We start from the raw sequence: 27,390 nt of genomic DNA on the forward strand, positions 1-27,390 counted from the left end.
CCTTTACAACTCCGTTTGGCCTTTATGAACACCTAAGGATGCCGTTTGGAGTCTGTAATGGGCCCACGACTTTCCAAAGATTAATGCAGGCAACCATGAACGACTTGGTTTTTCAGATTCTGTTAGTATACTTAGATGACATTTGTTTGTTCTCTAACACTTTCAGTGAACACTTGGAGAGATTGGATCTTGTACTAAGGCGATTGCAAGAGACCGGTCTAAAGGTAAAGATTGAGAAGTGTCATTTCTTACAAGAAAGAGTGACATTCTTAGGGCACCAAATCTCTGCTGAAGGAATAGGAACAGATCCTCACAAAATAGCTGCGGTAAGGGAGTGGCCAGTACCCACCACGTTAAAAGGATTGCGTTCGTTTCTGGGGTTCTGTAGCTACTATAGGAGGTTTGTTCATGGATTTTCAAAGATAGCAGGTCCTCTGCATGATTTAGTGAATGTGTGCCTTGACGTGGGGCCCCCTGCCAAGGTCAATCAGATGCTAAACACCCTATGGAATGCTGAATGCCAGAAGGCCTTCGATGAGTTAAAGGAGAAGTTTACAAGCGCACCTGTGCTGGGTTTTGCAGATTTTACTGCTCCGTTTATTGTTGAAACCGATGCGAGTGGACTTGGGTTAGGAGCTGTACTGTCACAGCAGCAGGATGGCGTTATGAGAGTGATTTCTTATGCAAGTCGGAGATTGCGAAATGCTAAGAAAAATGACAAAAATTACGGTAGCATGAAGCTAGAGCTCTTAGCCCTAAAGTGGGCGATAGTGGAAAAATTTCGTGGTTATTTACTGGGAGCTAAATTTACTGTCATTACAGATAATAATCCACTGTGTCACCTCAACACAGCAAGGCTAGGAGCCATCGAACAAAGATGGGTGGCACAGCTGGCGACATTTGATTTTGATGTACAGTATCGCCCAGGGCGTTGTAATGCAGCTGCAGATGCCCTCTCTAGGCAGCCCTTAGCAGGGGAGCCTCAGGGTGCCCCAGAAGACATTGAGTATGACAATTGTACTGTGATTTGCAACGTGATGAGGAAGGGTACAGCTCTGCATTCTGAATTGGCTGAAATGGGCATGGCAAGATGTGAGGCAAGAAAGATACGAGCCTCTAGTGCAGTCACTCCCCCTATAAACCCGGCTCAGGGATCGACACTTAGCCTCCCGGGATATTCGAGAGATGAATTGTGTACGTTTCAACGTCAGGATCCAGTTCTTAGTGAATTTAAAACACTTTGGGATCAGAAACATAGACCAAGTGGGGGGGGCAGAGCAGTTTTGTTGAAGCCTTTAAAATCTTTGCTCAAGCAATGGGTCCACATCAGGGAGTGTGATGGGCTACTGTATCGGGTGGTGCATGATGTAAGATACGGTGAGTGCTTCCAGCTCTTGATCCCTGAGGTTCTGAAAAGACAGGTCCTTGAGAATGTGCATGATGCCATGGGCCACCAAGGCATCGAGAGAACCTTAGACCTCTTGTGGCAACGATGTTTCTGGGTTGGGATGTGGGAGGATGTGGACCGATGGATAAAGAGGTGTCAACGTTGCATCTTAACTAAAATGCCACAGCCAAAGATTCACCCGCAAATGAAGTCTTTCCTAGCCAGTAGGCCACTGGAAGTAGTGGCTGTAGATTTTACAGTGCTGGAGCCTGCAACAGATGGTAGGGAAAATGTGCTAGTGGTAACAGATGTTTTTACCAAATTCACACAAGCTTACCCTACACGAGACCAGAAGGCAAACACCACAGCCAGGATTCTTCTCAGAGAGTGGTTCATGAAATATGGCGTACCGGAAAGGTTGCATTCAGATCAGGGCCGCAATTTTGAAAGTGAGGTAATTGCAGAGCTGTGCAAGTTGTATGGCGTCAGGAAGAGTCGCACCACACCTCACCATCCCACAGGAAATGCTCAATGTGAGAGGTTCAATCGGACCCTCCATGAGTTGTTGCGCACTCTGCCCCCTGAAAAAAAACGTCGTTGGCCTGAACACTTACCCGAGTTAGTGTATGCCTACAATGTGACTCCTCACTCAACCACTGGGTACTCTCCTCATTACCTACTCTTTGGAGTGGAACCCCGGTTACCAGTAGATGCATTGTTGGGACAGGAGGGCCCTGGGGTTACCAATCAAGACTGGTTAGCTGTGCATCAAAAGAGGTTGAAGGAGGCCCACGCCCGAGCCAAGGCGTTTACAGAACAAAAAGCAGCTGAGAGAATGGCCTTACAGAAAGGAAAGGTTTATTGTCCACCGATTGATATTGGGCAGGTTGTATACATCAGAAATCGACCTCAAGGACGTAACAAAATTCAGGACGCTTGGCAGTCTGCCTCATACCGGGTAGTTGGTATTAAGGGGACTACGTACACCCTAGAACCTATTGGGGGGGGCCGGCTAAGAGGGTGAATAGGGTGGACATCAGGCCATGTGCGGGTGGGGAGTTGGTTGACTCAGACCCTGAAAAGAGCAAGCGCAGACAGCCTCTAGAGTCAGTCAGAAGCGAGGACTCAGAGTCGGGCAGTGAATGCTCAGATGATGAAATGAGGGGAGAACTTGTTCCCATTGATGAAGTGACTGGTAATACAAGAGTGGAAAATGAAATTGGGGTCGGAATGTCCAATGAAGAAAATCTAGGGGCTGAAGGGATAGTCCAGCCTCACCCTTATGAGGATGAGGGCACCGACCCTGAAGAAGATACCGGTTCAGAATCAGCCAGTATCCCTGTCTGCATCCCCCGTAGAAGCACAAGGCAGAATGCCGGACAACATTCAAACTTGTACCACCAACCTAGATCAGTGTTAGAGTCTGGTCCAGTTTGTCCCACTCAGGATTCAAATTGATATAGCAGTCCTGTGCAAAGAGGTTAAGGTGACACTGATAGTCATCGAGGACGTTGACTCCTTAGCAGGGGAGAATGTAGCCTGGTGATGGGTGGCCTCTGGTGGAGAAAGGTGGAATTTTACCTTCTTTATGTGCTGTACCTTTAAGAAATCAAAAACGCGAACGGACTACGGCAACCCCACTAGGCCATTGAAGGGAGGCGTGACTTCCTGATAGGAAGAACCAGGAAGATTCACAGGAAAAGCGAGGTTGGGGGGTTAATGGTTTAAAAACCCTGTTATAACACTCGAGTGAGCAATGTAAGTTCGTACATTTATACTTAAAATAGTTCAAATACAAATGAAGTGTCATTGAAAAAATTTGAGTTTGAATGTTCTGGTGCACGTAGCAGATGGAGTTTGATTGGTCTACCGTGTATTGGAGACTGGAGAAACGTGGGTGATAGTTGCTAGTAACGAAAGTGAGTATGATTTATAAGACTGTACCGCTTAATTTTTAATTACCAGTAACAATGATGTTATTTAGAGAATAATCAACTGTATGGTTGTTCCGTTCACAGCCTGTCCACTGCCGTATTTTGGGGGTTTATTGGTACTGTAACTTGTCGAATCCATTGTTTGCACTGTAACGTATGGGATGTGGTTTATTCCCCGCGCATTTTTTGTGTACTACTTATACATTTCGTAAGCACTCGGTTAGGTTTTCTGGTGTTTTGTGTTTGGTAAGATTGTTTCAAGAATAAGACACCTGGTTCACAGAGGGGGACCAAATTGTTTTGATTATATAAACAAACTCTTATCCCGGGCTTCAACTAGCCTACTGGGAACTTTGATTTTCAATAAATCCATTTTATATTCAATTGCATTTGTGTGCTGTGTGTATTTCTCCCGGCTACACATTTGCAGCTGTCACTTTTGTCTTGGCTTCAGCCTTTATTTCCCTCAAGTCTGTATGACTTCTGGAACAAAACTGAATAGACACTCTGGTCAAAAGATAATTTGTCATTATTTTTACATTTATAAGTCAAAATATTCTGTTAATAGCAAACATTTCTTAAATCTCTTTAAAAATGCTATTAGCCTCAATCACATATGCTATAAGGAATAACTGACACATACATCACAAAAACATAATGGCAAAAACATTATCATTTAATTCTCATCTCGGGGGGGAAGGACCGGGACCAGGAGATGCTGCTCTGGAGGAAAAGGGGTGACAGAGCTCCTGAAAGGCTTTCTTTCTTTTTTAGATCCCAAAGTTTCACCCTCAGGTTCCCAGAAGCAGTCATGCTCTGTATGTGAATTAGATCAAACGATAAGTTAGACAATCTCTATAGCAAATTAAAAAAAAGAGCTGCCCACCACTTTTACCTTGATGCAAGATAGCTAACATTATTCCTACAGAGCTAGCGATAATTTTCAGCAAAGTATATTCGCAAAAACCACCGCAAGTTAGCTAAATCCCATTCAGTTTCTATGGAGCGGTGTTTAGGTAACTGCAGTTTACACTTAGCTCTTGTCTCTCTTTTTGTTTGCTCCAGTGCTGTTGAGACGCTGCCATCTTTGTTGAAAATTTCAGAAGCTCTCAGGTGGTCGTGTGATTCGCTGCTAGCACTCTGATTGGATGATCTTAAAAAGTTGCCCGAAATGATCAAAATTGTTCAGATAGAAATTATGTTGCCCAATCTCAGTGGGAAAGTGTTGAAGTGCAGTTGCCCAGCAACATTGCCCAAAAAGTTGCCCCGTGCATCATCACCTTTACTTTTCAGTGAGTTATGCTGTATATAAAAAGGATGTGCTTTAGTGAAGTCTATAACACTGATTATACAGTTTGTTGTGTTGAGAAGGAAGGCTAACAAAAGATGAAGATGGAGGCGCCTATGTTTCTCCCCCTTTGTCAATGGAGGTTAAAATGATGTCATTCCGATCTCTAATTTAACTTTTCTGAGGTCAGTCGAATGTAGAATTCCTGTAACTTTACTGTTAGGTCATTCTTCTCTGACCTCTCTCATCAACAAGGCATTTCTACCTGTTGGATTGTGTGGGTCCCCCCTCCCCCCATTTCTGTGTAAAGTCTAGACACTGCCTGCAACCATATCACAGTCAAAGTGACTGAGATCAGTTTTTCTCATTATGATGTTTGATGTGAACATTAACTGAAGATCTTGACCTGTATCCTGGGCTGCTGCTGGTGAAGTGAATGGTGATGATGATAAGGACCCACAACATTCCAGTAGTTCACAGGCTCTTTGTTATCACTGAATTGCTGTGTGCATGATTCAGTAAATCACACTAATTGAAACAGAATTTAAGCAAGACCATCAGCTTTGATGAAACAAATTTCAATTTCCAAACCTGCTAAAGTCGGGCTACTTTTATCTTGTTTCTAATGTTAAGGCAGAGATATTCTGAGAGGAACATCTCTGGCTAAGGTGACTGGTTAGCGTTATTTTATTTGAACATTGCTGAAAATATCTTTGTGAAGTGCCCAGGCAGTCGTATCGGTTTGGTGTTTGTCCTGATATTTGTGTGCGCCTGTGCTCTCACAGCTAACTGTTCTCAGAAACAGTTTACTGCTTATTTAGCACTTTTCACAACAGTTTCTGTGCTCAAACAAACATCTAAACAGTGAAATAAGTGTGTGTTAGCTCTTTAACTGAATGGAGAGTGTGGTAGATGACTTTTTTCATATCATGGACCATGGAAACGGTAGGGCTCTACTTAGGGAAATGAATATTTTTTTTTATAGCGACTTCTCTCCCGGCGGCACGGTGGTGTAGTGGTTAGCGCTGTCACCTCACAGCAAGAAGGTCCGGGTTTGAGCCCCGCGGCCGACGAGGGGCTTTCTGTGTGGAGTTTGCATGTTCTCCCCGTGTCCGCGTGGGTTTCCTCCGGGTGCTCCGGTTTCCCCACAGTCCAAAGACATGCAGGTTAGGTTAACTGGTGACTCTAAATTGACCGTAGGTGTGAATGTGAGTGTGAATGGTTGTCTGTGTCTATGTGTCAGCCCTGTGATGACCTGGTGACTTGTCCAGGGTGTACCCCGCCTTTCGCCCGTAGTCAGCTGGGATAGGCTCCAGCTTGCCTGCGACCCTGTAGAAGGATAAAGCGGCTAGAGATAATGAGATGAGATGAGACTTCTCTCCCTTCTCACTGTCCTTTCCTCTCATGGGCAATGCGTCTTCGAATCAGTTGCATAGGAAAATGTGATTTGAAATAAAGAAACAAACATTTGAATTCATGTGACTGCTCTATTAGTCAGTCAAATTTCACTAAAATGTATATTATTTACCAGCTGGGAGGTCCATATCGTGAAATACCGTGACCAAGGTCTTGAAAATGCTCACCAAGACCTCTGAGCAGAGGTCAGTATTCTCAAGGCTGAGAACACGGTATTTCATGATATGGACCAACCTTAACCTGGTAAATCTCATCTCATCTCATTATCTCTAGCCGCTTTATCCTTCTACAGGGTCACAGGCAAGCTGGAGCCTATCCCAGCTGACTACGGGCGAAAGGCGGGGTACACCCTGGACAAGTCGCCAGGTCATCACAGGGCTGACACATAGACACAGACAACCATTCACACCTACGGTCAATTTAGAGTCACCAGTTAACCTAACCTGCATGTCTTTGGACTGTGGGGGAAACCGGAGCACCCGGAGGAAACCCACGCGGACACGGGGAGAACATGCAAACTCCACACAGAAGGGCCCTCGCCGGCCCCGGGGCTCGAACCCAGGACCTTCTTGCTGTGAGGCGACAGCGCTAACCACTACACCACCGTGCCGCCCTAACCTGGTAAATAATATATTTATTTTTTTCTTTACCAAATTCACACAGAAAATATGAGCACCCGAAAGGGAAAACAAAGCCAAGACGAGCCGGCATTTTGAATCCTCATTCATGGCTGTCATGCAAATGGCTTCCTCCTGGGTATACAAGTGCACTTCCATGGCAGGAAAAAAAAAACATTTTTCTGCCTATGTAATCCTCTATTTATACAAAATTGAGTCATTCAGGATTCAGCCATCTTTTTGCTCGGCGTTAGCAACAGTTACAGGTTTTCAGCTTTCTCCTGAAATGTTTTCTTTTATTTCATCTTCATCAGGGTAGTAAAACTCACTTTTGCTGTGAACACTGTTGTTATCGCTATCCATGCTGAAAAATTAAGGCTATTGTAGCCCTGTGCTATGTTTAGATTCAGTTCATTGGAAGGTTTAAATTCATGGGAGTTATTAAAGGGTTAAAATGTAAAATGAGAGAGAACGTTTGGAAGTGGAAGTGCTGGAACTTGTAAATGTCCTATGCCAATATGTTTTTGTTTCTAAGAATTTGTATTTCATTTCTGTTTCTAATAATGTGACGAATTATTTTCCTAACTTCTGATTGGTCAAGAATTGTGACCCCTAAACTGTTGCAGAGTAGGAAGTAGAGAGCGCAACACAACGTATTCAGTTCGTTGGAGGATAGTGAAGGGGACAGTCGGGTAGTTTGTCTCTTCCTGTTAGCTATGCTAAAGTCTGAACTTTCCCAGGCTTTGGGGAAGATTTCTGCTGCCAAGTGTTCGGCTAGAGCATTAATGAAGCAGGGGGCTTTGCTGTGTGAGACGGGACACTTTCCTTTTGAGGTTCCATGTGAGTTTTAATGACCGACTGTCGTGGAAAGCCGTTAGTGACCAGAGCAAACGCACACTAGTTTCAGTTACAGTTAGAAGTGTTGCTTCAACGTTATTGTGCTACCCGTTGGCTGTGTTTGTGAAACTACTAAGTGCTAGAATTGTCCGGTACACCGGAGGAGTTGGGATTCGTTTAAACAAGACGGTCAAAACCAGCAAACGCGGTGGGGAGACGGGACATTCAACGCTGCTGTTATCCATGCGGGAGGCACGTGATCAGCTAGGAACACGCTACGACTGGGCCCATGCTTCAGCTGCGCTACATGCAGTGAGCAAGTGAACACTCGCAACTGCTTCTTCTACTTTTTGTCTCAACGATCAGGTACAGATCATTTTCATTTTATTTAGCTCGCCGAGTGAAGCGGCCAGTGTTTATTTTCCAGGTCCCAACGCACCCAAGTGACGTTCAGGCCTGCAACTGGGTATATTTTGAGTCCCTTTAGTTATTTTAAAGCCGGCATAGTTTAGGGCATGTACATGTGACTGAGACATTTGCATTTCGATTGCATTTCCTTGGGTTTCCTATTTCATTTCCTATTGCATTTGAAAGAGTGACTTTGACTCTAAGGACTTTGAGTTTAAAGGGTGATTTTTCATTTTAAAGGGGAACTGTGAAATCTAAAGGAGAACTTTTTCCCTTTGAAGGTTATTGTGATAAGGTGACAATATTACTGTGTCTTATTTGTTATAAGAGCAATTCTAAGTTTACTTTTAAGTGGTAACTAGCTCTGAGAGTGTGTCTTTTCAGTTTATTAACAAACAACAACAAGGGAGTTTCATTTCATGCTTTATTCATTTGTAATTTGATTGTAAATAATCTATTTTCTAGTAAAAGGTAAAAAGACATGTCATTTGAATTTCATTATTTCATGGTGACATTTTACTGGTTTAAATCAGTCTAAAAGGTATATTTACAGTGTATTTACAAGGTAATAGGTAACAATACTCATAACCAATCCGATAAAAACTACTGCTGTTTTATCACCATAAATGATAAGAACTCAGGGCGCCCCAAAGTTGGAAGGTTGATTTTAGATGTTTTGGATGTCATGCCAGTAATGTAGGCATGGGGGCGCTACACAAAATGGAGGCACCGCTGGGATTGTTATGATAAATTTGTAACGCTTTTCTTTTGTACTAGTGTGTTTTGAACATTTTTGCCGGATTTTGAAATTTTCATTTTCTATCATGGCAGATAGTAAGCTACAGAAAGAGCTTATTGAGTGGTGTGACAGTGCTACTGTTGATGTTACTCATGCCATATTAGTAGTGGGGGTGGGCGAAGGTCTTGAAGTGGCTAAAATTGAAGAAGAGCTGCATACAGTACGATGCTGGGGTCGAGTGAGAGTAAGGGGGATCAAGCCTTATGATGATAGTAATGGTTTATTAGTTCTGTGTGAATGCAAAGAAGTCATCAATCCACTTGTAGTACCTCCTGAAGTCCGATCTACCGATGGCGCTGTTTGGAAGATCATTACTGCCCAACAACCCACTCCTCCTGTTCCGTCTGATGACTTTTCAGTTAAGTTGCAACGCTTTCTTATGTCAGAGGGAAAAACGTTGGCCGATATTCAAACCTTGTCTACCACTGATGAGTCAGTCTTACGTGCCATGGTAGATGTAGTCAGCCGCACTACTAAAAGTCAAGCTGAGAGCCATGGATATCGCCGCCTGCGAATCTTTTCAGGAATCACTCCCACCCCTGCTGGGGAGGAATCTCTAGAATATTGGCTAGAACAGGCAATGTTAATGGTTCAAGAGAGTGAGCTCACTGAACAAGAGAAGAGACGACGAATCCTGGAGTGCTTGAGAGGCCCAGCCCTTGAAATTGTCAAGTCACTACGCCTCAGTAAACAAGGAGCCACCGCCCAAGAGTTTCTTGATGCGCTGGACAGTGCATTTGGTTCCGCTGAGTCGGCTGAAGACCTGTACTTCTCTTTCCGTCTCATTCAACAGAAGTCTGGTGAGAAGCTGTCAGATTATGTTCGGAGAATTGAACCTTTTCTGGCCAAAGTGGTGAAGAAAGGAGGTGTCTCGGCAAGTGATAAAGACAGAGTGAGAGTAGAACAGTTGCTTCGTGGCGCAATTGACTCGGACTTAATGCTGCTACAGCTGCGCTTGAAAGAAAGACGTAGGAATCCCCCCAATTTTCTTGACTTACTGTCTGAAATCAGAACAGAGGAGGAATACCAACAAACACGGAAGAAAGTGAATGCCCGTATTCGGAGTGTCGCTGTTTGTGATGACTCAGTTGATGAAGACGTAGACATAGAAGTGCTAAAAGCTGATTTTAAAGCTTTGAAAACTCAAGTGTTTGAGTTGCGTAAGAGTTCAGCTGGCGAAGGAGCTAGTGCCCATACAGCTATGCCTAATCCGAGTCACTTAGACAATGACAAGTCAGAAACTGCTGCTTTGCGAAAGAAAGTTAAGAGATTAAGCAAGAAGTTGAAGTCCAAAGGAGGCAATGCACCTGAGCCTTCAGCTACCGTAGCTGCTGTCGGGACCAGGAACCAAGGTCAAGGTTCTAGGCAACCACAAGGTTCGGGAGGTGGTGAACGCTTCTGCTATAGATGCGGAGAGGATGGCCATATCGCCACCAAGTGTTCATCTGCTGAAAATGAGAAAAGAGTAATCAAGAGACTCATAGCTTCTCTTAACAAAGCTAAAGGCAGGCAGGCTAATGAGGGAAAACAAAACAGTGAGGTCACTAACTGTTCCTCCAATAAACAGGAAGTAAGCAACAATACAAATGCTCCTCTTCCTAAAGGTCTCATTGGTCCACCTTCTACAGTGCGGGTGAAAGTGGACGGTAACCCATGTACAGCCATATTGGATAGTGGGTCCCAAGTGACCATCATCTTTGAGAAGTTTTATGAGAAACACTTGTCCGATGTACCCATCCAACCAGTGTCTGGCTTAGCCATTTGGGGACTAAGTGATACAAGTTATCCCTACTCAGGATACGTTGTAGTTGACATGCAGTTTCCAAAGGAGCTAACTGGGAAGTCAGAGACACTGTCAGTGTTGGCATTGATTTGCCCTGGGCCTAACACACCAGATCAGGTCCCGGTGATTTTAGGCACTAACGCTAACTTGTTCCACCGACTCGCTGACCTGTGTGGAAATCCGAAGAGTAAGGCTCTAGCACGGGCCATGAAAGCCAGTGATGCTGGACCTAAAAGAGACCTGGTGTGGCCTAATGTCGCTGATGACAGCCCTGGAAATTGTCTGGGCATAGTGAAGTTTACGGGCCCTGACGAGTTCATCCTTACCCCTGAGGAGAGTCGTTGTGTTCCGTGTCAACTGGACTTCTGCCAGCCAGTACCTAAAGGCATAATCGTGGTGGAGACGAGTGACGCTGTGCCCTTACCACATGGTGTTATGTTCCAGCCTGTTGTCGCTCCTGCTTCTGCCATTGACCCTAATTGCTTCAATCTGTTGATTCAGAACGAGACAAAGAAGGAAGTTACAATCCCCCGAGGGACACCCCTGGGTATGGTTCAGTCAGCTGAATTGGTCAGTTCGGTCGTGAAAAGCCAGAAAGCTGAAGGAATAGATCCAAGTTTGATTGACTTTGGAGATTCACCTATTCCTAATGAATGGAAAGAGAGACTCAGGAGAAAGCTATGTCATCGACGCAACGTGTTCTCACTCCACGAGTGGGAGGTTGGCTTAGCTAAAGGCGTTGAGCACAACATTCATCTTACCGATCCCCGTCCGTTTCGTGAGAGGTCCAGACGTTTAGCGCCTGCGGACATCGAGGATGTGCGTAAACATCTCCAAGAGCTGTTAGACACTGGAGTGATAAAGGAGTCTAGGAGTCCGTACGCCTCACCTATCGTGGTAGCACGAAAGAAGAACGGCAACGTGCGTATGTGCATAGACTACAGGACTCTGAATAGCAGGACAATACCCGATCAGTATACCACCCCACGCATCGACGATGCATTGGACTGTTTAGCAGGAAGTCGCTGGTTCTCTGTCTTAGACCTCCGTAGTGGTTACTACCAAATAGCGATGGCGGAAGAAGACAAAGACAAGACCGCATTCATTTGTCCACTTGGCTTCTACCAATTTGAACGGATGCCACAGGGAGTGATGGGAGCCCCTGCGACGTTTCAACGTTTGATGGAGAAGGCCGTTGGGGACATGAATTTGCTACAAGTCCTCGTTTATCTTGATGATGTAATAGTGTTTGGTGCTACGTTGGAAGAACACGAGGAGAGACTAATGAAAGTCTTGGATCGTCTCGAGGAAGTAGGCCTAAAAGTGTCTTTGGACAAATGCCAGTTCTGTCAGCCCAGAGTCAAATATGTTGGCCATATCGTCTCTGCTGACGGGATTGCGACAGACCCAGCTAAAGTCGAAGCTGTAACACAGTGGCCACAGCCTACTGACCTTAAGTCATTGAGGTCATTCCTCGGCTTCTGTGGTTATTACCGCAGATTTGTCGCAAACTACTCCTCCATTGTCAAGCCGTTAACAGACCTAACTAAAGGGTATCCCCCTGTGAGGAAAGGCAAGAAGCCTACTGTCACAAAAGATCAGCAATACTTTAAGGAGGCTGAGCCTTTTGGCCCACGCTGGACTGATGCATGCACAAAAGCCTTCCGTGAGATCATCAGACGCCTTACCAACGCGCCTGTGTTAGCGTTCGCCGATCCAAACAAGCGCTACGTGCTGCACATCGATGCAAGTCTGAAAGGCTTGGGAGCAGTTTTAAACCAGGTTCATCCTGAAGGTCTCCGTCCCGTTGCATTCGCCAGCAGAGGATTGACTGCTGCGGAACAAAAGTATCACATCCATCAGCTCGAGTTTCTAGCACTCAAGTGGGCAGTGGTAGACAAATTCCACGATTACCTATATGGTGTGAGATTCACGGTGATGACCGACAATAATCCGCTCACATATGTGCTGACCACTGGGAAACTCAACGCAACAGGTCACCGATGGCTTGCTGCACTGGCCACGTATGACTTTGAAGTCAAATATCGCCCTGGGAAGGTGAATATTGACGCTGATTTACTATCTCGCAACTGGTCTGATGTTGATGCAGAGCCTTGGAAGAAGCTGTGTCAGGCTGATGTGAAAACGCTCTGTAGTCAGGTGAGCGCGCAAGATGTGTGTATGGCTGAAAGACTAGGAGTTCCTGCAGAGGGCATTCCTGAGCTCTATTCTCTTGCAACTCATCTGAATGTTGGGCAGTTAGAGCAGTTTTCCCAAGAAGACCTGCGGAGAGCTCAGCTCAGGGACACAACTCTGAAAGTAGTTGCAGAGGCCTTGAACACCGGCCACTGGCCTTCCAACGCTACTGACGGAGATGTATCTTTGCTGAAACGCGAGAGTGCAAGATTGAGACTTGAGAATGGATTACTTTACCGAGTGAGAACCAAAGATTCTGGTAAAGAACACCGCCAGTTACTACTACCCAAGGAGTTAAGAATGCAGGTGTTGTGCTTTGCATGATGATATGGGACACTTGGGAGTGGAGAGGACTATAGAACTGATAAGGGAAAGGTTCTACTGGCCGAAAATGAGTCAGACTGTCGAGACATACATAGGCAACTGTGGGAAGTGTGTCACGTGGAAAAGTCCATGTCCACGAGCCGCTCCGTTACATCAGATCACCTCCACAGGACCTATGGAGCTTGTGTGTATTGATTTTCTTTCTCTAGAGCCCGACTCAAGTGGATTTGCCAATGTTCTTGTGGTGACCGATCATTTCAGTCGCTATGCGCAAGCCTACCCTACTAAAGATCAACGAGCAGTCACTGTCGCCAAGGTATTGGTCGAGAAGTTCTTTGTTCACTATGGTCTACCAGCTCGAGTTCACTCAGACCAAGGTCGTGATTTCGAAAGCCGGTTGATCCAGGAACTACTGAAGACTTTGGGAATCCGTAAGTCACGGACGACACCCTACCACCCTCAAGGAGACCCTCAACCTGAGCGCTTTAACAGAACACTGTTATCTATGTTGGGAACTTTGAGAGATACCCACAAGCGCCAGTGGAGTCGTTATGTGAGTCAGTTGGTACACGCTTACAATAGTACCAAGAACGATGCCACAGGGTTTTCGTCGTACTACATCATGTTTGGCAGAGAAGCAAGATTGCCTATTGATGTGTGCTTTGGTACTGATGAGCATGAACCAATCACTCATTCACGTTATGTGGAAGATCTAAAAAGAGACTTAAAGAGTGCTTACGAGTTAGCTGCCAAGTCTGCAACTCAAGTTCACTTGAGAAACAAGAAGAACTATGAGTGAGTTTTACGCAACCAAGTCTTAGCCAAGGGTGATCGAGTGCTCTTGAAGAACTTGGGGTTGAAGGGGAAACATAAACTGCAGAGTAGGTGGAACTCTTTACCCTACGTGATAGTGGAAAAGCTCCCTGATTTGCCTGTATACAGGGTGAAGCCTGAGACGGGGATGGGGAAGCTGAGGACTATTCACAGGGACAACATTTTGCCAATTGGGAGTTTGGTGAGAATCTCCAAGGAGTCAGATGTTCAAGAACGAATCACAAGACCTATGACTAGGAGTCAGAGGGAGTCAGGGACACGTCAATCACATGTCAAGAGGTCTCAAGACAATGCAGGTTATTCGCTGGGTGAAGAATCTAGTGACTCTGAGTCTGACTACCAGCCTATGCTAAGATGGAGATCAGAACCTGACGATCTTGAAGATCCTATCTCTGAGAGAGATCAAGAGATAGAAGTACAGAACACTGCTGATGAGCAGGACAGTGTGTCTGATCATGATGAAGAGAATGATTGTGATGTGATGTCAGATATCATTGCAGACACTAGTGGTGAAGCGGCTGATGCTGCCGATGAGGTAGAAGCGCCTATTGAACCAATGTGTAGAGCAGAACCTGCAAAACATTCTCCCATACGAGTGGACAAGGAAGTCCAACCCCAGAGAACTTCCCCTAGACGTGAAAAGAGGGCTATTAAGCCAGTTATCAGACTAACATATGAAGAGGCAGGGAAGCCTAAAGACCAGCCTTTGACCATAGTGCATAGGGGTGTGGTCATAAAGATTGGCTAGAAGGAATTTTTCATTTAATCTCTTGTTTCATTTGATTTTGTGTTTCATTCATGTTTCATGGGAACTACGTTTCATGGGGACATGTAACCCATTTAAGTGGGGGAGAGTGTAGCCCTGTGCTATGTTTAGATTCAGTTCATTGGAAGGTTTAAATTCATGGGAGTTATTAAAGGGTTAAAATGTAAAATGAGAGAGAACGTTTGGAAGTGGAAGTGCTGGAACTTGTAAATGTCCTATGCCAATATGTTTTTGTTTCTAAGAATTTGTATTTCATTTCTGTTTCTAATAATGTGACGAATTATTTTCCTAACTTCTGATTGGTCAAGAATTGTGACCCCTAAACTGTTGCAGAGTAGGAAGTAGAGAGCGCAACACAACGTATTCAGTTCGTTGGAGGATAGTGAAGGGGACAGTCGGGTAGTTTGTCTCTTCCTGTTAGCTATGCTAAAGTCTGAACTTTCCCAGGCTTTGGGGAAGATTTCTGCTGCCAAGTGTTCGGCTAGAGCATTAATGAAGCAGGGGGCTTTGCTGTGTGAGACGGGACACTTTCCTTTTGAGGTTCCATGTGAGTTTTAATGACCGACTGTCGTGGAAAGCCGTTAGTGACCAGAGCAAACGCACACTAGTTTCAGTTACAGTTAGAAGTGTTGCTTCAACGTTATTGTGCTACCCGTTGGCTGTGTTTGTGAAACTACTAAGTGCTAGAATTGTCCGGTACACCGGAGGAGTTGGGATTCGTTTAAACAAGACGGTCAAAACCAGCAAACGCGGTGGGGAGACGGGACATTCAACGCTGCTGTTATCCATGCGGGAGGCACGTGATCAGCTAGGAACACGCTACGACTGGGCCCATGCTTCAGCTGCGCTACATGCAGTGAGCAAGTGAACACTCGCAACTGCTTCTTCTACTTTTTGTCTCAACGATCAGGTACAGATCATTTTCATTTTATTTAGCTCGCCGAGTGAAGCGGCCAGTGTTTATTTTCCAGGCCCCAACGCACCCAAGCGACGTTCAGGCCTGCAACTGGGTATATTTTGAGTCCCTTTAGTTATTTTAAAGCCGGCATAGTTTAGGGCATGTACATGTGACTGAGACATTTGCATTTCGATTGCATTTCCTTGGGTTTCCTATTTCATTTCCTATTGCATTTGAAAGAGTGACTTTGACTCTAAGGACTTTGAGTTTAAAGGGTGATTTTTCATTTTAAAGGGGAACTGTGAAATCTAAAGGAGAACTTTTTCCCTTTGAAGGTTATTGTGATAAGGTGACAATATTACTGTGTCTTATTTGTTATAAGAGCAATTCTAAGTTTACTTTTAAGTGGTAACTAGCTCTGAGAGTGTGTCTTTTCAGTTTATTAACAAACAACAACAAGGGAGTTTCATTTCATGCTTTATTCATTTGTAATTTGATTGTAAATAATCTATTTTCTAGTAAAAGGTAAAAAGACATGTCATTTGAATTTCATTATTTCATGGTGACATTTTACTGGTTTAAATCAGTCTAAAAGGTATATTTACAGTGTATTTACAAGGTAATAGGTAACAATACTCATAACCAATCCGATAAAAACTACTGCTGTTTTATCACCATAAATGATAAGAACTCAGGGCGCCCCAAAGTTGGAAGGTTGATTTTAGATGTTTTGGATGTCATGCCAGTAATGTAGGCATGGGGGCGCTACACTATTATACTGAGAAACGCAAAAATAAATGTTGCCAAAAATTGCTACTATGTTTGTTGTTGTGAACGAGCGAGTCGCCAAAGGTCCGTAACCAGGGTCCATATCAGAGGATTCTGGACCGCTTGCGAGCCAATCAGAGTGCCTGATTTGATGGAAACCAGACCACGAAAAAAATTATTAATTTTATTTGTTGGGGAACTGTTGGGCCTGACCAATTCAAAATGTGTTCCACAGTCCATGTTTCATTCTAAGCTGGAGTCTGATCCAATAGGCCAGTTGCAGGAATTGGTCACACGTCAGTTTTCCCCATAGCAACAAGCCCGTGGTGGGCAAGCTAACTTGACATTCCTTGACAACCATAAGAGTTTGACTGGCGATGCGAAGTAATCCATTTCTGTAATAGCTGTTTTTACCTTTTCTACGGTCTTTTTTGACCCGCATTTTCGTGTGTACTTGGAAAAAGTTTGTGGTTTTAACTTCTGTTGTAAGTTAAAGTGAATCATTGGTCATAAAAGAGTTTTTTGGACTCAAGTTGGTCACTGCCGAAAGAAATTCACGTGCGAAATGGCGGATGTATCTGTATTTATATATCTGTATTTATTTTCAAAAATCTTCACACATGAAGTGAATGATAAAGGTAGAAAAGGAGAAATTATAAGTTATAAACATACCTGAGAAATCCACCATTTCGCCAATGCGTCTTCGAATCAGTTGCAAAGGAAAATGTGATTAGAAATAAAGAAACAAACAAAGAAACATTTGAATTCATGTGACTGCTCTACAAGCCAATTAAATTCACTAAAAATATTTTATTTTATTGGTTGGGGAACTGTTGGGCCTGACCAATTCAAAATGTGTTCCACAGTCCATGTTTCATTCTGAGCTGGAGTCTGATCCAATTACAGTGCACTTTCACATGTTTTTGGAGGGAGGGCTAAAGGGAGGGGGTGGGATTTTTCAGTTGGATACTTTCAAAATCTGGTTTCTCAAAAATTACCTACCTTAGCTTTCAATACCAAGTCAACGAGGTTGGCTCATCTTATGTACTGGGCATGCTCATGCTAATAATAGTAGGTACTATTAGTAGTTTCAAGTGTGAACTGTGAACTGAGAGCACACAGTGTTAATAAAGAACTGACTTTAACATTTCTAAGAACAGCCCTGTGATGACCTGGCGACTTGTCCAGGGTGTACCCTGCCTTTTGCCCATAGTCAGCTGGGATAGGCTCCAGCTTGCCTGTGACCCTGTAGAACAGGATAAAGCGGCTAGAGATAATGAGATGAGATGAGATTTCTAAGAACACATTTTCCCCTATTGAATGTCCCTGTATATTTGTTCATTAGTCCGACTGCACTATTCTTCCAGAGGAGCCCAGAATTCCTAGCTGTGACCCCACCTGTATCTGCATGATTTATTACACTGTGCTACTGTCACTTGATTGGATGATGGATAATTGCATGAATAAGCAGGTTTTCCTCATAAACTCAGACATCCCAAGTCTCCCAGAAGTTCCAGGAGTCTCGCGCATATTGATAGCGGCTCCCTGATGCCCGCACATTACATACAATCTCACGGAATCTAGAGCAAGTGAGCAAGCTTCATCCCAAACCTTTCGACCAGTTAGTCAGTGCATAGAGCATGAAGAAGAGTAACAGCTGCTCCAGGCATTTTCTGGAACCCAGGAAATGAATACATGGTACAAATCATCGTTTTTTGTTTTGGTGTTCAACTTTCACAGTTATGATAAAGCAGTGTCTTTGTAATTATCATCTTTGTAAGCTCACTTGCGAGGCACAAGGCTAAATAATGGCAATAAATTACTTTCATTTTACAGTGCTGGAGCGGCAGGAGCAGGTGTCGCACAACAGGCAGGAATTTGTTCGGATTCAGCTCCAAAACTAAGTCGCTCATAAAACTACAACCTTTTCTGGTTCTAACAGAACCAATTAGGACCATATACACCCTTTCTATTTTGTGCTACAATGTTAAGTAGAGGTGTGTGTGTGTACTGGGGGTCAACACACAATTACCGTTATTTTTATTTATTTATTTTAATTTATTTTACTAAAATCATCGTATTTCTGCAACCATACTTTTTTTTTTTCAAAATTCCAAAACCTATGATATTCTTGCGGTGTCCCTATACAGAGAGCTGATTTTAAGGTGAACTGAACCTGTTTGAAATTTTAAGGTCCCTACAATCATCACGGAATTGGCGCGAAGGAAAAAGCCATTACAAAATTAATTTATTTATCACTCTGTGATAAACTTCCCTGTATATTTCTGAATCTTGTCGTTGCCTTTTTGTCCACTGAAAAAACATGATCCCGTGTCTTATTTCCTCTTGTGTGGCAGGTAACATGTTGATGCAGTCTGGGAAGTACTGTCTTCAAGTTGCAGTGATTGAAGTCACCCACAAAAATAAAGGCAGCCTCTGGGTGCATTTCCTGCTGTTTGCTAATGGCTGAATGCAATTCTCCCAGTGCAAGCTTAACATTAGCATCTGGTGGTGTATACAGCAGTAACTATCACTGATGTGAGTTCTCTTGGGAGATAAAAAGGTCTACATTTAACCATGAGAAACTGCACATTAGGTGAGCAGTGTCTCTCGGCGACAACAGAGTTTGTACACCAAGCTCTATTTCTATAAATGCACAAACCTCCGCCTCTGGTTTTGCCAGAGCCATCTACAGTCCAAATGAATGGACACACCATCCTGTTATCTCTCTCAACTAACTCATCGGGTTTTTCTGTGTTTATAGGCTCTGAAAGAGATTCTCTCACAACATGAGCAAAATGTCCGCTGTTCAATTAATACTGTATCTTCAGGTACTATTAACACATCATATCCATCTTCCATCAAATATGTGATTTTCTGATGTGAAAATCAGCACTCTCCAGTCACAAGACAAAGCAATTCTACAGAGGGGGGAGAGCATTCTGTGTCAGAAGCTTTCAAAAAATAAAGGAAAAATTCCCAGTGAGAGATCAAATCTTGATGAATCTGTCAGTGGTCAATCCTGAGAACCATGATGTGAAACCAGAGCAGATTTTGACTTTGGCAGAAAGATTTCCAAATGTAATGAAGGCAGATGCCAGAGAACAGCTCCATTTAGAAGTTCTGGATTATGTGCCATCTAACCTGGAAGCACTGGTGCCAAATTATAAGAATTTACCAGTTGATGAGTGCTAGGGGAAGCTGTCCAAAGTCACATCTGTGAGCACAGGGCAGTTGAGATTCAGGGAGCTCTGTCAGCTGATGAAGCTGCTATTGGTGCTGCCAAATTCTAATTGCGATGGGGAAAGGGCATTCAGCATGGTGCGTCACATCAAAACAGAATTTAGGGGTCAGATGTCTCACCACACACTTGTGAATCTGATGTCTTGTAAGATTAACAAGTTTATTGACACAGAGTGCTACGAGGTGGAGGTGTCTGGAAAATTGCTCAAATCTGCAAAGCAAGTAGCCTCGAAATACAATGAAAGCTTGCAAAAGGAACAGGCATAGAACAGAGGAAAGGAAAGAGCCCTTTAGGCCTAGGCCTATGTGTACAATTGCATTCATTGTCATTCATGCAATTCATTCATTGTTCTGTTATATTCATTTGTGTTTTGGTATCTAAGTAAAGGAATTTTCTGTGGTGAAATATCTACAGTATCTATCTATCCTGGTCATCCTTCCTTATTTATGGGGGGTGGGGTGTCCAGATTCAAACAGTAAGGAGCTTAATATATGACACATTGTAATTATCATAGTTTACTGTATGGGTTGGGGGCAGCTAAGTCCCCAAGTCAGGGTGTTGGCTATGAATCTGAGTGAATTGAGTGAATTCAGGTCTTGTTCATCTCCAAAAGGCCACCCCAAAATCCACCAGAATGCAGGAAATCACATCAACCAAATCCAAAATTTTCTTGGCAGGGGGTGTCCCTGAAATTAATTTTGTCAGGTTGGGATGTCTGTAAAGTGTTCTGTGAGTTTATGTATTACCTCCCTCTGGAGTAATTATAATTGATTTGCACATCACAAGTGATCTGTCTTAAACATTTATGCTAAAACAAACACTCTTAATTTATTTCCACTTTTTCTTTCAGGTGAACTGTTTTGATATTTACTACTCTATCTATAAACCAGTACAGAAGACCAATAATAATACACACATGGATTGGGCTTCTGAGAAACTATATACAGAAATAAATATTATTCACACCTGCATAGCCTGGCATGGTGGTGTAGTGGTTAACACTATTGCCTCATAGCAAGAAGGTTCTGGGTTCGAGCCCACTGGCCAGTGGCTGATGGGGGCCTTTCTGTGTGGAGTTTGCTTGTTCTCCCTGTGTTTGTGTGGGTTTGCTCCGGTTTCCCCCATCATCCAAAAACATCCAGGTTTTGAATAATAGGTGGCTTTAAATTGACTGTAGGTGTGAAGGTGAGTGAATTGTTGTTTGTCTCGAAAATTAAACACTAAACTCAAAGGAGCTTGAACTTGGATGAAAGATTAGCGACCTAGAAATTGTAGCTTGTCAAGCTTTCAGCTTCTCTTGATTTAATGCAGTGGAGTCTCTACTGTGTGCTCTATTTGTATGTGAGAGTTTGAGAAAAACAAAAAGTATTGAAGATTTTTCTGGAAAGAGGAAGGAAGAGCAGATACAGTGCCTGTACACACTAAAAGAGAAGTTAAAGATCTGGGATACACTCATCCTCTCTTTCTTTCCTTATAGTGTGATTGAAAGCGAGAAACCACAGGAAGTGTTGAGACTTGAACACTCACCACACCTCACTCAGTCAGTCATTAGAGTTACAGGATGGAGCTCAGTCCACTCCCGGTGATGCTCTGTGAGTAAATGTTCTCTTTGTGTCTTCATTAGAGTGAGTGATGGGTAAGTTCTCCATCTGCAGTCTGAATGTCCTGAGTGATGAGTTTGTGTCATTAGGACATGGGTTTATGTCCCAGTGCTGAGATTATCACACTTTTAATCATAATATTTGCTTTAAATAAAGCAATTTTCATTAAATAAAGGCATTAATGAGCAGAATAGTCACTTTTGAATTTCTTACAGCTGGTAGTTTAGATTTTCTGAGTAAGACTGAATCATTTGTGTCTACAGTGTGCTTTTTCCATGAACAGACTGAATAATTTTCAGATTTACGTCATGTTTTCTGTTTCTGTTCCCTTTTTAGTGCTGGTTTCACTGATACCAGTGGCCCATGTTCAAGGTGATTTATACTGTATACTCTTCATCCTTTATATTGTGTAATTTCTTCTTTCTATGGGGTTATAAAGGTTGTGTAGAATTTGTTACTAGCTGATTAATAATCATTCACAAGAATTATGTTCATTTCAGATAAATAATGGTAATAAAATAAGAAAACAATGACCAACAAAACTTCTGACGTGAATACATAGTTTTACATGAGTTTCACTGTGGTTCTTTAATTCGACATAAAAATCCCTTTACTTTAGAGATGCATCAATACTGGAACTAAAAATGCCCCAGTATGAACAGGCACAGCCAGGTGATATATATGGGTTGTTATAGTAACAGGGATTCAAAAGTAAAGCCAAAATTGTCTCTGAGGCCTTCTAGTGGCTGGCTGCAGTACAGTTGTAACCCCACCCATTTCTATGTTACTCTATGGGAAAAGTGTCAAACTTCCATTTTAAGTTACATCTCAACCCAATTATTTTCAGCAACAGTGTTCTGTCATTTTTATAAATGGACCCTGAGATCGACTTCAACATCTTATCTCATGATCAATGAATTTGATTGACGGTCACGGTATTTCACCATAAGAACTGACCTTAAGCTGGTTAATAATATATTTATTTTTTCTTTCCCAAATTCTAACAGAAAGCGAGAGCGCCCAAAAGGGGAAAACCGAGCCGAGCCGCCATTTTGAATCCTCATTCACGGCTGTAATGCAAATGGCTTCCTCCTCGGTATACAAGTGCACTTCCATGGCAGGAAAAACACTACATTCTGCCGCCTATGTAGTGCCCTATTTATACAAATAGGAGTCATTCAGGATTCAGCCATGTTTTTGCTCAACCAAAGTTATCCAGTATTATGACCTTTATATTGCATACATAAAGCCATTTGGTGAAACTTTGAAGAAGAGATTGTACTGGTTTAAAGTTTTTACCGAACGTAATGTTACGTATGAGGATAACATGGTCCAAAATGGGCCTCATTAACTAATGAGATCAAACTGTGAGCAAGTTAGAGGTTTTTAGCTTTCTGCTGAAATGTTTTATTTTATTTCTTCTTCCTCAGGGTAGTGAAACTCGCTCTCGCTGTGAACACTGTCGTTATCGCTATCCATGCTGTAAAATTAATGCTATTCTCCTGAGAAATGCTGGCAAACATTTAGGATACAGACCCGCTCGCCAGCCAATCAGAGCGCAGGATTTGGACCGCGAAAAAAATATAAATGTTTATGTTAGAAATATTTCTGAAAGCACTGAATGAACACAGTGAATTTGTTGCTTCTGTTGTGAAGTGAAAAGCAGCTCTGACACCTTCATCATTTCATACCAACAGAAAAACCCAAAGCGACTGTGAGAGTGAATCCTCAGAGCTCCGTCTACACTGGAGACACCATCACTCTGAGCTGTGAGCTGCAGCAGGGGGCTGGATGGCAGTTTCTCTGGGACAAATATAATCAGTATTGGCAGTTTGTGAACACTGGAGCTACAAACACCAACACACTCAGAGTGACAGTTGATACTGCAGGAGAAACCGGGTATCGGTGTATCGCACGCAGGCGGAACACAAACTACTACTACACAGACTACAGTAATGAAGTCAGGATTACAGTAAGAGGTACAGCATAAATTTTTCACCTTTTTTCAACAGGTTTGAAGTTAGGAGGGGTGTGAATAAAAATACTGCATAATTATAGCAATTCCATGTTATTCTATAATGTTTTAAATAATCTTGAAATAAGTTTTAACCCTTGTAAGGTCTTCGGGTCGGTGCTGACCCGTTTTCAGTTTTCATCTTAAGAAAATGATACAAATAAATATTTTTTCAAACTGAGATTCATTGGCCTTGGCTCATTTTCTGTGAGGAACATAAATCAGGAAAAAAAATAATTGACCCCCCCCCCACATCCCCCCCTACACATTTGTATTACATACAGGGTCTTCGGGTCCACTGGACCCAGGGCTAGTTAAAGTGTGGAAATCATAGGTCCTGTGTACCCTCATTTCCCCTACCTCCTTTCTGGGCCTTTCTGTGTGTGTGTGTGTGTGTGTGTGTGTGTGTGTGTGAGAGAGTGTGTGTGAGAGAGGGGGAGGGAGAGAGTGTGTGTGAGAGAGGGGGAGGGAGAGAGTAAAGCAGGTGAATGATGAGCTTAGTGTGAGCCACCAGTGCTGTTCCCACACTAGGTTGCAACATTTCTTGCAACATTTCACCCTCTGCCCTGCAGGAAAGAATCTTGGGGAGACAGTATAAATATCTCGGTCAGTGTGGTTCCATACCACACAAGATGGCAAAGCGATTTTCAGTTCAAACTGCTTTGGAATTGATACTGGAAGAGACAGAAGGATTTGAAGATGATGCAGAGGAAGAAGTTTCAGAAAATGAGGATCATATTTCTGAAAATTCAGAGTCTGACACTGAGTTTGAAGAAGAGGATGAGCATCAGCCAGGTCCAAAAAGTAAAATAGCCTCAGGACCAGACCTTCAGCAGCCTGGACGATATGAGCGGCGAGGACAAGCCTCTGAACAGTTGGCGCCAGGACCAGCCTGTGTGGAGCCAGCCGTAGGACCAGCCCGTCAGCCTGCATCAAAACGAAAGAGAACTTCAGGACCAGCCCGCCAGCAGGAAGTCACAAGATCAGCCACTGAGCAGCCAGGCATAGGATCAGACTGTCAGCAGCTTGAAAATGACAACATATGGATGTCAAAATATGCACACAGTGAAACTCTGCTCCTCATGTGTGGTATAGCCTGGCATGAAAATGGCTGTGTTCAAAGGGCCTAGCAGTCCCAGCATTTTTCTGTCTACCTAGAAGACCCACATAGGGGCCATTTGGCCCGACCGCTTTTCCCCAATAGACTAATCACTCATTTTGTTATGGTAATGAGGCTGTTAGTGGCAGTGTGTGGGGTGAGGGGGTCACATATCACACACTTCACACTTCAGTGGTGAAGTCATGTTGGCTACTTCTGTGTGAATGTGAGAATGAGGAATAAAAACGCATTCTATTCTAAAATGTGAACATGTGAATGTCCCATGTGACCATAACGACTCATGTGACTGCAACCAGACAATTGTTTGATGGATAAATACCTCAGTGCACATGGACTATCGCTTCAGTTCCCTCAAGAATTTTGTGGTGAAAGAAGCTCCTCTCCAAGGAACGAAGATGCAGAGATTCAACATTCAACAGGCATTGTAAGATTTCATTTCTAAGCTGTAAGGTAACTAACAGCCACATTTCCAAAACAAAATGAATGTCTACAGGGAGGACTTGGGGCCAATTGGCCCTCTTGTGGGTTTTCTAGGTAAAAAGGCCAAATGGCCCCTGTCTGGGACTTCTAGTGTTAAATGTTGTTCAGGCAGATATAGTGTAAACTGACCTGATAAGGTTAAATTTCTGATGAAATAGTTCTGGGCAAACTTGCTTAATTTGTCAATTTGTTGATAATTGTCAGTTGTGGCTGTTTTATGATGCAATTCCTTATGTTTTTACATTTTAATAAAAAAATAAACAAAAACGAGTAGCATTTCTATTCATAATCATATGATTTAACACAGGTGAAGGGAACAAATGTAACAAGTTTTGTTTATATTACTTGCAAATGGGATGAAGTAAACATCTGCTGAGTATTTTAACAAAAAAAGGTTTCAATAGGTTGAATTAAGGACCCAAAAATGCCATGGGTCAACCCGACCCAGCAGCTACCCCTGTGTAACACAAAAACGAAGACCCTACAAGGGTTAAAAGGTAGGTGTTATTTGTGGTCAGTGAGGTCGAACAAGGCTCAGTAAAGTCAGTAAAACAGTTGAGTGTGTGTTTATCAGGGAGAGATTCACTCTCATATGTGAGATACAGGTGATAAAACTTTTATTTCACAAAATATTATTATTATAATAAACCATTCAGTGATGATGAGAAGGATGAACACATTCCTAATCTCTTATAAAGGTGTTTATACCTGTATGGAAACAGAGAAGTGCAGAAATACTCACTATAACATTATTCCATGTAACTGTTGAATTCTGGATTCTGATTGGTCAAAAGGTGTTGATTAATTTTCTATAACAGCAGCTCTGACAGTGCACTTGTTACGGGTCCCAGGGATGGGAGACCGTGGAAACAAATATACCTGAATAAAGCAGGTAAAACAAATATATTTACCTGTATAAAGCAGAGGAATGAGGACACAATGCACCTTGTTTCCTTCCCAGATTGCTTCTGAGGAAACAGCATCCGTTCCGCTCCCTTACTGTTCCCCGGAGCAACTAGTGACAACACAAACGTTCCGCCCCTCCCATTTCCAACATAAGCGAAGCACCTCAAGGCAATATACGACTTTTAATTCAAAACATAAATGTATACATGAACAAAAATAATTATAATACTAATTAAAGGAGTCTTACCACCTAAATGTGGTCACCCTATTTTAGGTGTGCCACACACTCATCCTAATATGGTACTGTTTCTATAGTAACAGCTCATTCAGAGGGACTTGTATGGTGGATGCTTCACATAATCTAAGCCTAGCGTGACCAGACATCCCGGTTTGAACGGGACAGTCCCGATTTTGAGTTGTGTGTCCCCAGTCCCGACAAAGGTCCGTCGGGACGCTGAAATGTCCCAGTTTACACCAAACACTAACAAACTGTCCCGGTTACAGCGATCATATATAGCCAACGAGATGTCAATAAAGCTTCTAGCAATTCAGCATCAATGTGTGTGTGTGCTCAGTCAACCTTACAATGTATCTATTTGTACCATCTTGCAATATAGAGGCCGCGTTATAACGTTTTTTTTTCGCTAGTGGTTGTCAACTACTGCGCGACAATGCCGAACGGATGAGCGCCGGGTGGAGATGTTCGCGCACTTCAAAAGTAGGGAGATTCCTTACAGCAATGTCAGCCAGCTTTGCCAGTTTGCCATGTGCCTACCTGGCACCAATGCTCCAGCTGAGCCAATATTTTCACTCATGAGTAACATCTGACTGATGAGAGGAATCGCATGACCATGCCTACTCTCGAAGCCTTGCTCATTACCCGGGCCAATTTCAACAATACTCGCAGTTTCCCCAGCAGGCTCTCGGGCAATAAAGCGCTACTGAAGCAAATTCACTCATCATGTAAATATATGCATAAAATGGCATCTTCTTTAGGGTGGGTGGGTTGGGTGGCTGTGTTCCCTGGTGCAAATCCTGGCCAGGATCCTACCAGGATCCTAGCAGGATCTTACCAGGATCCTAACCAGGATCTTGTACAGGATCTGAAATATAATCCTAAAGGATCTTGTCCAAGATCCTACAAGATCCTGTACAAGATCCTGTAGGATCCTGTAGGATCCTATAGGATCCTACAGGATCTTGAACAGGATCCTGTAGGATCTTGTACACGATCCTGTAGGATCCTAACCAGGATCTTGTACAGGATCCTATAGGATCCTGGTAAGATCCTACAGGATTTTGTGAAGGATCCTACAATATCCTACAGGATCCTACAATATCCTACAGGATCCTGTACAGGATCCTACAACATCCTACAGGCTCTTGAATAGGATCATACAATATCCTACAGGATCCTACATGATCTTGTACAGGATCCTGTAGGATCTTGGACAAGATCCTTTAGGATTATATTTCAGATCCTGTACAAGATCCTGGTTAGGATCCTGGTAAGATCCTGCTAGGATCCTGGTAGGATCCTGGCCAGGATTTGCACCAGGGCTTTTAGATGAATCACATTATTATGAAGGTTATTTTTCAACCAAACATGCTGTTGATTGTACTAGGTTTCATAGTTGAATAAATATGGAACACTGCTCTTTATAACTTTATTCAAGCAAACTCATGAAAACTGTAACTCTGAAATATTATCATGGAATAGTTAAAATTGTCTTCCATATTCACATTATTATGGTTTGTTGAAATAAAGGT

At 43.1% G+C, this 27,390-nt stretch overlaps 1 pseudogene; it reads left to right on the top strand.

Annotated features, from left to right (window-relative positions):
• LOC132886016 (B-cell receptor CD22-like) overlaps positions 1–27,390 on the top strand; it is a 160,977-nt pseudogene that overhangs the window by 111,244 nt on the left and 22,343 nt on the right.

The sequence above is a fragment of the Neoarius graeffei genome, chromosome 1 (assembly GCF_027579695.1).
Source record: "Neoarius graeffei isolate fNeoGra1 chromosome 1, fNeoGra1.pri, whole genome shotgun sequence".
In the NCBI taxonomy this organism is placed as follows: Eukaryota; Metazoa; Chordata; class Actinopteri; order Siluriformes; family Ariidae; genus Neoarius; species Neoarius graeffei.